Source organism: Portunus trituberculatus, chromosome 47, assembly GCF_017591435.1.
Source record: "Portunus trituberculatus isolate SZX2019 chromosome 47, ASM1759143v1, whole genome shotgun sequence".
In the NCBI taxonomy this organism is placed as follows: Eukaryota; Metazoa; Arthropoda; class Malacostraca; order Decapoda; family Portunidae; genus Portunus; species Portunus trituberculatus.
Window position 1 is genome coordinate 36,881,306 of NC_059301.1, and position 15,321 is coordinate 36,896,626.

Sequence of the window (15,321 nt, forward strand, 5' to 3'; positions counted from 1 at the left end):
ATAAGGGCCTTATCCGTCCCTGTATGGAGTACTCTTCGCATGTTTGGGGGTTCCAGTCACACAGCTTTGCTTGATAGGGTGGAATCAGCTCTTCGTCTCATCAACTCCCCTCCTCTGACTAACTGTCTTCAGTCTCTTTCTCACCGCCGAAATGTTGCATCCCTTTCTATCTTTTATCGCTATTTTCATGGTAACTGTTCTACTGATCTTGCTAACTGCATGCCTCCCCTTCTCCTGCGGCCACGCTGCACAAGGCTTTCTTCTTCCTCTCATCCCTATTCTGTCCAACTCTTTATTGCAAGAGTTAACCAGTACTCTCATTCATTCATCCCTTTCATTGGTAAACTCTGGAACTCCCTCCCTGCATCTGTATTTCCGAATTCTTACAACTTGTCTTCTTTTAAGAGGGAGGTATCGAGGCATTTGCTCCCCTAATTCTGGCTGACGGTTTTGGCACTTTTTGCACTTTTTAGTGAGCCAGCACTCAAGTGGGCCTTTTTTTAACTTTCTTTTTTTTGCCCTTAGCTGGCCCTCTTCCCTATGTAAAAAAAAAAAAAAAAAAAAAAAATTAAATAAATAAAAAATGTGCAAAAGAAATAAACAGAAAATTTTTTTTATTTACCTTCCACTCGGCACGTATTCTATCAAATGATGTCCCTCCCAAGGCTAAGGGACAATAGGAATTTCAGCCCTTACTCATAATATCCACAAAAAACACACCATAAGGATCCCACTTGTGTTCAGTTGGACACATGGGAACAGACTGATTGTTGTTGTGGCTGCGCGGCGTGGTGGCGCTACGGTACGGTGTAAAGAAAACGCGAGCGGATACCGTTTATGTGATTTTTTCTAACCATAAACAGAATCAAGGGTAGTAATTATCAAACACCGTAACTATGAATTTACCGCATAACAAAGTACCGTATAAGGACTTACTGTATTTCTCTGATTTTCTGTTTTAACACCATGATGTCTCTTGGTCCTTCCTGTGTTGCTTGTTTGTTTGGTTCTGTGAACTCTTCCTCTTCATTAAATATTGATTTAAAGCTCTCATTCATAAGGTCACTCATTTCTTCTGGTGTTTCATAAATCCTATTTTCCTTAATTAACTTCGTAATGGTCTCTCTGTTTTTCCAAATTTATACCCTTATTCCTTAAAGTTAACATGGATCTCTGCCCTTAGCTTTGTTTTTACTGTTCACATTACGTATGGTCTTTCCTCCTTCAAATAGTCTCTAACCTCCAATACACTGAACAACAACTCATCTATACTTGTACTTGTCACTCATAATTTCTTGCCTCCTCCATTACCTGCTCTTTTTTTCCGAACAAGTAGAAATTCTTCTTGTTGGTCTCCATTCTTTTCTCATGTTTTGCCTTAGCTTAAGGTCTTAGCACTCCTTTTTCTCTCATTTCTAGGTTCATATATCTTTTTATCCATATTTCATAAAATTCAGTATCTTCAACCAATTTTCTTTTTCTTGCCATTATCTCCTCTGCTGCTACTTGTGATCTCATTCTCACTTTCAATGGCCTCTTTCCCCCCTTCAATAAACTTTCCCAGTTCAATCACCTTCTCCACTTGTTGTTCAACTCCTGTGTACTGTCTTGATCTAACTTAACACTTTGCCAACTCTCTTCTCTCTCACTCACAAACTTGTTAGTTTTTTTTTTTTTTTTTCCTTTGGCCCAAAAATTAAGAAACATTTCCTCTTGTCTTCTGTGTCCATCACCAAATCTTCCTTCTCCTTAATTACTTGTATTACTGAGTCCTTTGTCTTTTCTTTTATCTGCTTCTTTACTTCCTCTGAGAATTTAATGTTTTTTCTCTTCCTGTTCTTTTTTCCAGGCATTTATTAATTCCTCCAATTTGATATCACCCATTCCATTTTCAACTTTGCCTGCCCCATCCTGTAGTTTCTCTTGTAGGCTTTTTAATGACTCTTCATATTCCCATTATGTAGCCATTAAAATACCATTTTGTTTCTTTATCTTCTCCATTTCCTCTTTCATCATCTGGTTTACTTCTCTTACTTTCTCACATTCTTTTAGTCTCACTTTTAGTTCTGTATTTTCTTTGTCTTGTTTTTCCACGATGCTTGAGATCACTTCCTTCATATATCTCATCTCTCTCTCCATGTTTATCAGCTTTTTCATACCGTTCTCCTGAAAATTTCTTGTCAGTGTTATGTTCTTTCAATCTCCACAGCCCTAATGGTGTTTCAATAAATCTTTGGTTTTCCAGACATGGTGAATGTTTTGAAACCATACATCTGGTAGTGCCACTTACATCAATGTTTCCCTTAATTTTTCACTCCAAGTGGCACCCAAATCTTTCTTATTTTGGAGACAGGACAGCACTATGGCCGCATTCCTTCCTGTACATACAGTCTAGGTGTGCTTTGCAGCCCCTGATGTTGGAGTGTGTTCCTCTTGGAGGTGCTGGCAACACCTCCACTCACAACGAAGTCAAGTGTGTTTGTGTGCTTGTATGCCTAGTTGTAGAATACAAGAATAACAGCTGTTCTGTTTCTATATTTCTTATTATCTTATTTGGCCTTGACATTGTGTACTATGTTCATCTTCATGTGAACCACTTCCTTTTTCAGTCCATCCCAGATGTGTGTACATCAATAGTCATATGCACTTAGCCTATTTTTAAGATTGGCAGTGCATATCTGTGGATTTTCAGCATCCTTGAGTGTATGTGCCTAAATCAAATAGATGATAATAACTACTGATGACTAAGAAGACAAAATTGTGCTGAACAACTTTTCAAAATTAACTACTGATTCCTTTAAACAGAATGCTGGTATTGAGAAAGAGGAGGAAAAGGAGAAAAAACCTTTAAAAGCAACTGTGATCATTAACAACGCTCCCATCTGCCATACCCACTCCCTGCTAATTCCCTTCCTGGACGAGTGCTGGCCACAGGTACTAAATCATCACGGGCTTGCTACAGCTGTACACACCATTCTCTTGTCCAAATCCCCGTAAGTTGAAGAAATGTTTATACAGTTGTAAATCAATATTCAAACTTTGTTATATTTAGAAAGCTACTCAAGCACTAGTCTGAATATTTAATTAATTTTCTTAAGAATTGTATTATATTTGTTTTTTATTAATGTATTATATGCTATCTTAAAACATATACACTTAAAAAGTAGTTTAATTCAATTTAATATGAAGTTAGTATAAACTGTGATTCCTTGAATATCTAAATAGTATGTATAGAATAAAAGAAAAAAGATAATTCATATAGAATATTCAAGCCTGTATATCATTTGAAAATGCCTGTGGAATTCTGGCTTTGCCAGAATTCCACAGGCATATCTTTATTTACAAGTTATGTAAATAAAGATATAGGATTTTTTAATGTAAAATTCATTTTTATCTACTTACCCATAATTATTAATTTCACTTCACATTCTTTAAAACTGATGTCACCACGGCATTCAATGAGATACCCGCGGCACTAGCCCCACTTCAGTCCGCTGCTAGTCCTCGCTCAGTCTAGACCTCAGCCACTCTCCCTCTGCTGCTTCTTCCTGTCACAACGAGTGGCCTTGCACCCCCGGTCTGCTTCTTGTCCCTCTTTGCTACACTCATGGTGTCTACACTTTGTGCCTTGAGCTGGCTGCTGCCTACGATGTGTTGTCTGTCTCCTGGTTACTGTTTGTTCCTGATCTTCATTGAGTTGCCTGCTGATGACTGTCTTCTCTAAGGAGTTGACTGCTGCTGCCCGTCTTCTCTAAGGAGTTGACTGCTGCTGACCGTCTTCTCTAAGGAGTTGACTGGTGTTTTTTTAGTCCTCTCCAGGGAGTTGACTACTGACTGCTGTTGTAACTTCTGTCATCTCTAAGGAGTGACGGTCGTTTGCCCCACCCCCCCTCTGCAACATGTTGGTGCGGGACTCATCACTTGACACTCCCAGACTTACTTCCTCTTCGTCCTCTTCCTCTTCGAGTAAGAAACGGCCCCAGAATGATGACAACAACCATGACGAGGATTCCAGAACCAAGAAGGACAGGCAGGTTATCAGCGGTGGGCAACAGATGAGCAGGTGCGCTTCACCGCCTTCAGTTGCGGGCCCAAGTAATGTCAACAGTGCAACAGCTGACCAGCCCGGCTAGGCCACGACCAAGCAATTGGATTGCCTCGGTGCTGTTATCAGTGGTTTGATCACCAGACTTGAGAACTTTGGCACAAGTGTCCCACAGGGAGTGCTCTCTGACTTTAGTGGTTTTCACGACTTGTCTGCCTCGGAGACAGATGAGGTGCCTGTGCAGTGTCCACCAAACCCCTTGGAGGATCTTGACACCTTTGGCGCCACTTCCCTGCCCGACCTTGACTCAGCTGGGTACAGTGACTCTGACTTTCTCAAGGCCCTTGATGACCTCTCCCACCATTTTCATGGTAAAGAAGAAAAGGGGGACCCTCTCTCTGCTCGTCTAGCTGCCATCCTCAATGTGAGCCTGCGACGACGACCTATGTCTGAAGGGATACGCAACACTTGCTCCAAGATTAAGCTGCCCAGTAATGTCCTTAACCTCACGGTTCCTGTACTGCACATATAGGTATCAATTTTGGACTCTGTTAAATATACATGGTGTGTTGGGTATTGTTACAAAATCAATACAAGGTATATTGGGTATCAGAGATTGTTAAATATATGTGATGTATTGGATATCGGACTTTATGCTTTTACCTTTCCTGCTTGATGAACTTCTTGGGGTTCTCATAGGTTTAAGGAAGCACTCACTCTAAAACTCTCATTGAATGCCATGGCGATGTCAGTTTTAAAGATCGTGAAGTGAAATTGATAGATTAAACGAATACTTACCAAGTGTGATGTTTGATCATAATTTCACGAACATTTAAAACTGTGTCACTGAAGCATTAAATGTCCTCCCTGTCCTTCCCTGCCGTTCTTTTTCTTTGCCCGGTGACAACCTGGTTCTGGCTGCTTCCTCAAACCTACTCTCTGAAGACTGAAGCGAGGCTGGTGCCGCGGGTATCTCATTTAATGCCTCAGTGACGCAGTTTTAAATGTTCGTGATTCTGAGGAAGGAGAGAGAGAGAGAGAGAGAGAGAGAGAGAGAGAGAGAGAGAGAGAGAGAGAGAGAGAGAGAGAGGATACCTACATGTTACTTGCTTGGTGCCGCGGGTATCTCATTTAATGCCTCAGTGACGCAGTTTTAAATGTTCGTGATTCTGAGGAGAGAGAGAGAGAGAGAGAGAGAGAGAGAGAGAGAGAGAGAGAGAGAGAGAGGATACCTACATGTTACTTGCTTGAAACTTGATATGAAAAGGGGTAAAAGAATACTCTCTCTCTCTCTCTTTCTCATTGGAAGTGTACAATTTCTCTTCCAAGATGAGAGAGAGAGAGAGAGAGAGAGAGAGAGAGAGAGAGAGAGAGAGAGAGAGAGAGTGTGTGTGTGTGTGTGTGTGTGTGTGTGTGTGTGTGTTTGCGCGGTGTCATCGCTCACCAAGCTGTTTCTGCTTGATGGATCACACAGCGGGCAGAGGAGTAATCCTTGATAAGGCAATAACTAAACTTTCAGAGGTCACATTGAGCTAGAAAGTACATCATTGTATTCAGAATAACAAAGAGAAAATAATTTTTATTATTCAAACAGTCTTCTGACAATTTCTAGGTTTACCATTTTTACCTGTCATGGGATATTGGAAAATAGTTTAATCACTGGAACATAAGGGTTAAAAACCATAATGCATTGGTACACTGGTGTACCCTGCACATATAGTGTGAGGTGTAACATGACTTTCTGTAAATATTGAAAGAGGTGGAGAACATGCATTTCTAAGCAGAAAATGTTATATACACATATGTATTTAAATTTTTTTTTTTTTACCCGTAAGATGATTTTAAAATTTCTGAGAGGTGTGCGAGTCCACTGTTTTTTTTTAGGTGATGATGACTGTTGCTGCCTAGCTGCAGCTAAATACCGAATGTTTTAATATTGTGTTTTGCAATCTGTGTAATGTTTCAGTATCTTATATTTAAGACAGATTGTATTAACAAGTATGCAATTTACTGATAAACATTACACGATAACATTATTGCGGTGATTAAAAGTAAGTACGTACTCACGTATGGTACTATGTGGTACAGTACCTATCAGGGGGTGAGGAAGGACGGGGAAGGACGGGGGAATAGCGAGCGACTGATTTGTTAATACAATGTCTTAGTATAAGATGCTGTATTAACAAGTATAATTTCAAACCATCTTACGGGTAAAAAAAAAACTTAGGCCATCGTGGTCTATGGTGTGGGGCCATCGTGGTAAACATGGGGCCGTCGGGGAGGGCCGTTTTGGAAGGTCATTGTGTTCAGGGGCCATCTTGACCACGATCCCGCAGGGAGTGTTGTGTTTACGTATTCTTGGTTTTGTTGTTTTCTTTTATTATTTTTTGCTTTCTCTTATTATTTCTTACTTTTCCCTTTACTTTAAATACACTTCTAGTATTTAGAATGGTAAATAATAAAAACATGTTAATTTAACCAAATGGAAAAGCTCAGAGAGAGATGGTGACTGACTGTGGTGTGAGTGGTGAAGGCAGTGACTCAGTGAGTGTTGTGTTTACGTATTCTTTGTTTGTTGTTTTCTCTTATTATTTTTTTGCTTTCTATTATTATTTCTTTATTTTTTCCTTTACTTTAAATACACTTCTAGTATTTAGAATGGTTAATAATAAAAACATGTTAATTTAGCCAAATAAATAGAGTATTTTGTAAGAATTTTTTTGGACCACATCCCACATCCCCCCTATTATCTATTGTTTCTTATGAGAATTACATGCTTGTTTTACACAAATTTTGGTATACGCGATGCCTCTTGGCATCTATCGCGTAAATCGAGAGTTACCTGCACTACTACCCATAATTATTAATTATTGCTTAAGAACTGAATCCCAAGTATACGAGGGAGGATGACCTCACCTCTAATAACAACTTTCACTCCCCCAAGACACACACTCTTACAAATCCAAAACTTACAAGGCAGCGGCCATATCCTGAGGTGGGTGGAGCACTTGTATCCCATGACAGAGGGACAAAACCAGAGGAGTGAGAGGAGCATAACAACTCTCACTCTGAGAACGGTCCAAGGACTTCAAACCCCACAGAGGACAATACATAGAACTGTATATATACAGGCACCATCCGAGTTACGACCTAGATTGGTTGCGACCAACCAGTCGTAAGTCAAAACGATTGTAAATCAGATATACGTAAGCACTCAAAATATATGTATGTTTATTTTAAGATCTATCTTTCTCATCCATTTTAAGGGTGAGATACGTTATAGGTACAATAACATTTATCATTGTATACAGCATTGTTTTCAGTTGCTTAGTTGATGATATATTAATACGGTAGGTTAAAGAAAGAAAAGACTTTTATGCCATTGTGTGGCATGGAAATAAAGTCTAAATTTTAATAGTGTAATCGCTCGCGTATCCGGATTATAGCAGCCAAGGCCCTGGCGGATACGCAAAATATCCGTATACGCGGAATTTCCTCTCCCAACCCCTTATAAATTGAGAAAAAAAACATGTACATAACCCAAATGGGTAAGATAACAATGAATGAAAGCACATTAAATGATTGTGTATACAATAATGACTTCCTGGAGAATGATCGAATGATAACATACTAGATACCTGCTTCTCTAGAAAATGTGAGGGTTGGGAAGGTGCAATTAGCAGCGTCATGGCAATCTACTGTTTCACTGCTGAACTGGACACTACCTGAGTCATTATTAGTGTGCTGAAGTGAGATAATGATAGTGATGTATTTATTGTTCATCTAGTGCAGCTTTTTACCTTTGTCTCAACATAATTTTTTGTAATAGTGTTATTGTGAGAATTATGTCATGAAGGCCATAAGAAAAAAAAAGTTTTTGAAAAGATCATAACAGTCTTATGATTTAGAGAGATGGTGGAGAAGCCTGGCTGTGAGGCATGGGATGAGTGAGGGTCTTGGAGGGGGAGATAACACGCATGACGAAGGGGAGATGGGAGGCCAGAATTGAAAGTCCAGCTGTCTCACAACGATATATTTGTTTGTTTGTTTCTAGTTGTCTTCTCTTCTTTATGTTTCTCATTCTAATTCTCGTCAACTTATACCTGTCAGGCAAAAATTAGAGCTAAATGACACACGTCCCTACTTGACTCCTGGCCAAGTACTGTGTAGGGCATGACTCAGGCTATGACACAATCACACAAGACATTTAAAAAATGGCTTCCTGACGGAAAAGTTATATAATTATCAAAAAAATAAACTCATAAATGACAGAGCAGCTCATCTTGGCCATTTGATAATTGGAAGTTCTACCTTGGAGTGTCTCACAGAGAAATGTAAACAAACAACTCAACCACTTTTCGCTGCTAGGCTGGAACAATATATATATATATATATATATATATATATATATATATATATATATATATATATATATATATATATATATATATATAAAAAGCTAATAGAAATGTTATTTTGTGAACTTAAAATGCAAGCATGTGAGAGAATTTGTAAGTAGCTCATATGACATCATAAAAGTAGTGGTACAACGGTGGCCCAATATGCGCAAACGTATATATATATATATATATATATATATATATATATATATATATATATATATATATATATATATATATACATATATATATACATATATATACATATATACATACACACACACACACACACACAAATATATTTACATCTACTTATGAAGATGCTATTCCGGATATTGGCGATCCGGATACATGGGCAATTACTGTATTGGCATACTATAGCATGAAAAGTAACATCCAGGAAGTAGAGAGAGAGAGAGATAGATAGAGAGAGGAAGGAGGGGAGGGAGGCAGTGAGAGACAGATGGGGAAGGAGGGAAAAAAAGGAGTTGGAGGAGTCATAGCAACCTCTGATGGAAACATGGCAACGCTGTAAACAGGTGCGTGCGGTCAGGTACCTGACCCCACCCTGACCTTTAATTTAGGATGGTACTATTATATTCGCGACGATATCTAGTCAACAAGTGAAGTGGTAGGATGCTGTGAGTGTGAGTCTGTGAGATGCTGTGCTGCCGTAACTGTCGTACACGATGCTGGGTGCTGCCACAACTATCTTACACACGCTGTGCTGCCAAACGTACAATACAGCAAACTCATAATAGGCATCTGCTGATCTGCTGGATGTGGTCGTAAGTACGGGTGGTCGTATTTCGCGTACGTTGTAAATTGAATAGTGATTGTATAAGGAACCCCAAAGAAAACTTAATGAATTACCCTGAGAGCCGATACAACAGGGTCCAGAGAAAAGGTATCCAAATATCTATGAGTAAAATCCCTGAGATAAAAAGAAACAAAAGTGGACATACTCTTCCAGGTTCCTGCCCAAAGAATGGCAAGAATACTCTGAATCTTCCTGAACAAGGCTCTCGTCGCCACTGCTCTAACTTCATGTGCCTTCACCTGATCAACCAAGCGCATGTCCTCCTCAGACACATCCACATGTGCATGCTGGATAACCTGACATATCCAGAGGGAAATAGTATGATGGTGCACTACACGCCGAGGCTCAGTAACTGTCACAAAAAGGTGGGAGCATCTAGGATGACAGTCCCTGGTCCTACAAAGGTACTTCCTGATGGCTCTGACTGGGCACAAAAGCCTGTCCCCTTTCGAGTCGCCAACATACTTTGTAAGAGCAGGATTGGTGAAGTCAGACTGATAAATCACCTGGGAATTGAGTCTTTGCTAGAAAATCTGGGGCTACCGAGAAAGTCATAGAAGCCCAACCCTTTTCAGTGATGAACTTCTGCTAACAGTCCATGCAGCTCACTAACTCAGCAAGCAGAAACTAAAGCCAAGAGAAAGTAGGACTTCAGAGTAACATCTCTCAAAGAAGCCAAATGCAGAAGCTCATAAGGGGACTTAATTAATGAGCTTAAAACTAAGGATAAATCCCACGCAGGAATGTGTGGTGAACGAGGAGGAGCCAACTTGGCAAAGCCCTGAAACAGAGCTGGCAGATCCCTATCCTGTGAGATATCTAAGCCAACCTGCTGGAAAATGGGGACCAAAGCGGAACGATAGCCCCTAATGGACGGCAAGGACAAATGTTTAATGTCCCAAACAAAAAAAAAAAGTCTGCTAAGTCTATCACAGAAGTTGAGAGAGGATGATGACCCCTCGACTCACACTAACAACAGAGGACGGACCACTTTGCCTGATAGACTGTCTGACTAGACAGGCCATAAATCTAGCAGCCTTCCACAAAAAGCCTCTCTTTCGGAAGAGACGCTGGAGAGTCTCCATGCGTGAAGGTGAAGAACCCCTGGCAACTTGTGAAAGAGGTGGCTATGAGGCTAGCAGAGTAGAGAGGTCCATTGCGGCAAAACTCGAGGATGGTCCACAAGCAGACTCAGAAGCAGAGGAAACCAGTCCGCCTGGTGTTACCGTGGGGCAATCAGAGTCACGCTAACACAAGCAGACTCTCTGACTCGAACTAGCACCCGCCGAATCAGAGAGAAGGAAAGAAAGGTGTACAGATCCAAGCTTTCCATGGAAAGGCAAAAGCATCCTCTTTCTAAGCTTTTGGGTCGGGCAGGGGAGACACATATAGAGGTAACTGTTGATTTGAGGCAGTGGCAAACAGATTCACGTGTGGCACACCTCACACCTTGAAGACCTGCATGCACACTATGAGATGCAGGGTCCATTCTGATCCCACACACTCGCGACTGAGGACGTCTGCCACTGCATTGCGCTGTCCTGGCACGAACCTTGGGAGAAGAGAGACCGAGTTGTCTTCGCACCACTGGAGAATGTGCCCCTGCCAAACCTGAGAGGGACTCGGACTGGGTGCCCCCTGAGTTCTTCAAATAGGCTACCACTGTCTGACATGAGAGACACCACCATGCCTGAGACTTCCTGCTGAAAGGATTGCAGGGCCTGGAAAACAGCCATCATCTCCAGGTGGTTGATGTGCAGACCACACCCCCAAGAATAGAGAGTCCCCCAGATGAGCACCCCAACTGTGAAGGAATGTGTCGGAAAACAGAGACTGCTCTGGAAGTGCCATCACAAAGGGAGCTCCCTTGATTAGATGACTTGGATCTATCCACCAGGAAAGGTCTGCCAAACACAACCAGGGAGGGTCCGACACTACCTTCCAATGATTTCTGAGGCACCACTGAAGGGACTGAGAGCTTACCCAGCCACCTGGGACCAGCCTCTCCAGGGAAGTCAGATGACCCAGGAGTGACCTCCATAGAGACACCGTAGGGGCTCTGTCCTCTAGAAAACTCTGTGCCACCCTTTCTGGCGACAGAAAAACAAGAGCCCTTACTGAATTCACCACCATGCCCAGGTATTGCTTCCTTTGGCTGGGTACTAGGTCTGATTTTGGCAGATTGATCTTAATACCCAAGTGAGCACACAGCCGTAACACAACCCGGATGGCGCCTATGCATCCCTGGAGAGTCATCTCTGTGACCAACCAATCGTCCAGGTAATGGCACAGGGGATATCGTGTTGATGAGCCCATGAAAGACACTGGAGCCATCACCTTGGTGAAGACCTGCGGGGTGGTGGCAAGGCCAAAACAAAGAACTTTGAACTGTAAAACCTTGCCTTGCCAAACGAACCGTAGGTACTTGTGGGAATTGGTGGATTGGTACTTGGAAATATGCATCCCTCAGATCCAGAGACACCATCCAATCCCCCACGTTCATAGACTCCAAAACTAATGCCACTGTCTCCATCCGGAAGGGGCTGACCACTAAAATCTTGTTCAGAGTTGAAAGGTTGAACACAGGTCTCCAACCGCCTGTTACCTCAGGAACAAGGAACAGACGGGCATAAAAGCCTTCTAGCTTGCCCTCCCCCCTAGAAACTCTAAAGCCCCTTTGACCAACATGTCTTGTACCACTAAGTCCAAGTCCACATGACGATCTGACCCCTCTGCATAACTCACAAACTCTATTGGTCCAGTCGACAAAGGAGGAGGATGCAGAAAGGGTAGGACATATCCATAATGCAGAGTCTTCATTACCCATTACTAACTACCCAAGTCATGTCAATTCAGAGGTCTGTCACAGAACAGGACAGCACAGAAAAAGCTCACTCCACTACTGCCTAGGGCGGACTGAGTGTTTATTTTGTGCTTGGCCTTGAGCAGGAAAGATTCCACGTTATCAGAGAATGGTAAGAAATTTTGGTCTAATTTTACTTCACACTCATAAACACCAATAATTTTTCACCATAAATATGCAAGAATGTACCCATGTGGTCACAAACTTTTGTCTAGTAATATATATATATATATATATATATATATATATATATATATATATATATATATATATATATATATATATACACACACACACACACACACACACACACACACGCCCGGTAGCTCAGTGGTTAGAGCGCTGGCTTTACAAGCCAGAGGACCGGGGTTCGATTCCCCGGCCGAGTGGAGATATTTGGGTGTGTCTCCTTTCACGTGAAGCCCCTGTTCACCAAGCAGTGAGTAGGTACGGGATGTAAATCGAGGAGTTGTGACCTTGTTGTCCCGGTGTGTGGTGTGTGCCTGGTCTCAGGCCTATCCGAAGATCGGAAATAATGAGCTCTGAGCTCGTTCTGTAGGGTAACGTCTGGCTGTCTCGTCAGAGACTGCAGCACATCAAACAGTGAAACACACACACACACACACACACACGAGCATAAAGCCCAGGCCCTGTAAAACTACAACTAGGTAAATACACACACACACACACACGAGACGCGGTAGAGGAAGCACGCAATACCTTCGCTCCCGAGAATCAGCTGATCTTCACTACCTTTGTTTGGGTTTGCAGTGGCCTGGGCAAAAAGTGTGGACTCATTTTTTTTTTTTTTCATGAATACAGTGTTAAATAATAATGAGTGAGAAAGAGATTCCATCTAAATGCAGGTATGTGACAAGGGAAAGAATGAAAGCTGATGATGACAATGTTGGTGAGGGAGAAAGAGAATTTGAAGGCTTTGATACGGCGCAAACTTCACTATTTGATAGAGTCTTGACTATCGAACGTAAATTAGATAAATTGATAAAGGAGAGTATGGGAATGAAAGAGAATGAAGAACAGGATAAAGAGCTCCAGAAATTGAAAGAAAGGATAAAAAGAGTGGAAGAAAACGAAACTAGGCTAAGAACCGAAAATGAAGAATTAAAAGTCCAAATAGCGAACTACAAGAAATTGATGGAAGAAGGACTCGGTAAAGCCGAGAAAGAAAGAGAAGCTAAAAGATCTAGTTAACAAAGAAGAAGAAAGAGTACAAGACGTGATTAAAAAAGAAGTACAAGCATGGAGAATCCAAGATAAGAAAGACAAGGAATCATTTCAAGAAGTATTTCAAGAACAGTTAAAAGAAAGAGATGAAAATATGACAAGCAAATTGATAGGAGTCCTCAAGAAAAAGAAAATTTAGTAAGAGAAATTGCGGAAAAAAGAAGAGTGTAATTATTTTTGGACTGAAAGAAAAAAATGTTAAATATAGACCAAGAAGGGAAAAAGACGAAATGAAATCAGTAAAAGACCAACTAAAACATCTGAATGACAAGGATAGACAGAACTTAGAAGAGGAAGTAGAAGAAATCCATAGAATGGGACCATATCAAGAAGGAACAGTGAGACCAATTCAGATATTACTAAAATCACAAGCAGCAGCAGAAGTAGTACTATATAGAAAAACGAAACTCAGAGAAACAGCAGGTTGCAAAGATATATATATAAAGAGAAATGAGGAATTAAAAGTTCAGAGGAGTGAGGAGGAGCAGGATAGAGAATTCCGCAAGGCTTTGAAGGAAAGAGTTAAGAGACTGGAGGAAAATGAAAAACGATTGGTGGATGAGAATGCGCACTTGAAAGTGGAGACTGAAAAATACAAGAGACGGTTGGAGGAGAAAATGGATAGAGTAGTAAAGGAGAAAGATGACATTAAGAAAATGATTAGTGAGCAGAATGAAAGGCTTGAAAGGGAATGGGAACTGAAGAAAACACAATGGACTGAGTCGAGGGAAGCAGAGATGGTTGGATTACAAGAAATAATTAAAGATCAGTTGAAGGAAGACAAAAAAGAAAGGTCCAAGGAACTGGTTAATGTAATGAAGAATAAGTAAACATTGATAAGGGAAATAGCAGAAAAGAAGAAGAGTGTGTTAATATTTGGGATGAAAGAACAAAATATAACATATAAGCCTAAGAGAATTAAGGAAGAATTAAAAACGGTAAGAGATCTGTTCAAAAATCTAAATGATGATGAAAAAAAAGACCTACAAGAAGAAGTGGAAGAGATCCATAGACTGGGTCCGTATAAGGAGGAGTGAGCAGACCGATTAAAGTAGTACTGAAGTCACAACAATCTGTGGAGGATATCCTATATAGAACATCAAAGTTAGAGAGATAGAAGGTTGTAAAGAGGTGTTTGTGAGAAAAAATAGAAATGAGGAAGAGAGGAGAAGATATAAGGAATTGGTGGAAGAGGCGAGAAGGAAAAATGATGAGCGGTCTGAGGAGGAAAGAAAAGTTTTTGGAGAGTTATAGGAGAGAGAGTCAGAAAGTGGTATGTGGAAAGAAGGAATACGGAGGAACCCTAGAGGAGCAGTGGGTGGACCGTAATGTATACTAATATAGATGGGATACTGTCAAGTAGATTGGAATTGCAAGACTATATGATAGTGGAGAAGCCTGATATAGTGTGTTTGACTGAGACAAAATTGCATGAAAAACAAAGATAAATTTGGATAATAAATATAATATATGGAGAAAGGATAGAGAGTAAAGGTGGAGGAGGAGTTATGATTATGACGAAGAAATAAATAAATGTGGATAAGGTTTGGTATGGGAAGAACAACGCAGAAGTGATAAGCATAAGGATAAAAAGTGATGGAAAAGAATTAATAATCATGGTGACCTATGTACCTCCTAAAACAAATTCTTGGACATTAAGGAATACGACAATATGATCAAGGATACTTTACAGAGTTTGGAAAGTGTATTATCTGGAAAAAGAAAGGTGATACTAGTAGGAGATTTTAATTGTAAGGAGGTGGATTGGGAAAATCTAGTAAGTGGTGTTGGAGAGGAAGCATGGGGAGAGAGATTTCTTAATCTAATGATGGAAAATATGATGGAACAGAGGGTGAAGGAAAATACTAGATATAGAGGAGATGATGAACCGGCTAGACTGGATTTGGTGTTAACAAGAGAAGTGTACCTATGTGGAGATATACAATAC

General features: G+C 40.7%; 1 long non-coding RNA gene and 1 other non-coding gene across 2 annotated transcripts; both read left to right on the forward strand.

Annotated features, from left to right (window-relative positions):
• The first annotated feature begins 1,790 nt into the window (after nucleotides 1–1,790).
• Nucleotides 1,791–5,249, forward strand: LOC123520644. Its single transcript, XR_006679324.1, has 2 exons — nucleotides 1,791–2,993; nucleotides 3,864–5,249. It is a non-coding gene; the product is annotated as an uncharacterized LOC123520644 (long non-coding RNA).
• A 7,195-nt stretch (nucleotides 5,250–12,444) lies between these two features.
• On the forward strand, nucleotides 12,445–12,518 carry Trnav-uac. Its single transcript has one exon. It is a non-coding gene; the product is annotated as a tRNA-Val (tRNA).
• Nucleotides 12,519–15,321: the final 2,803 nt, after the last annotated feature.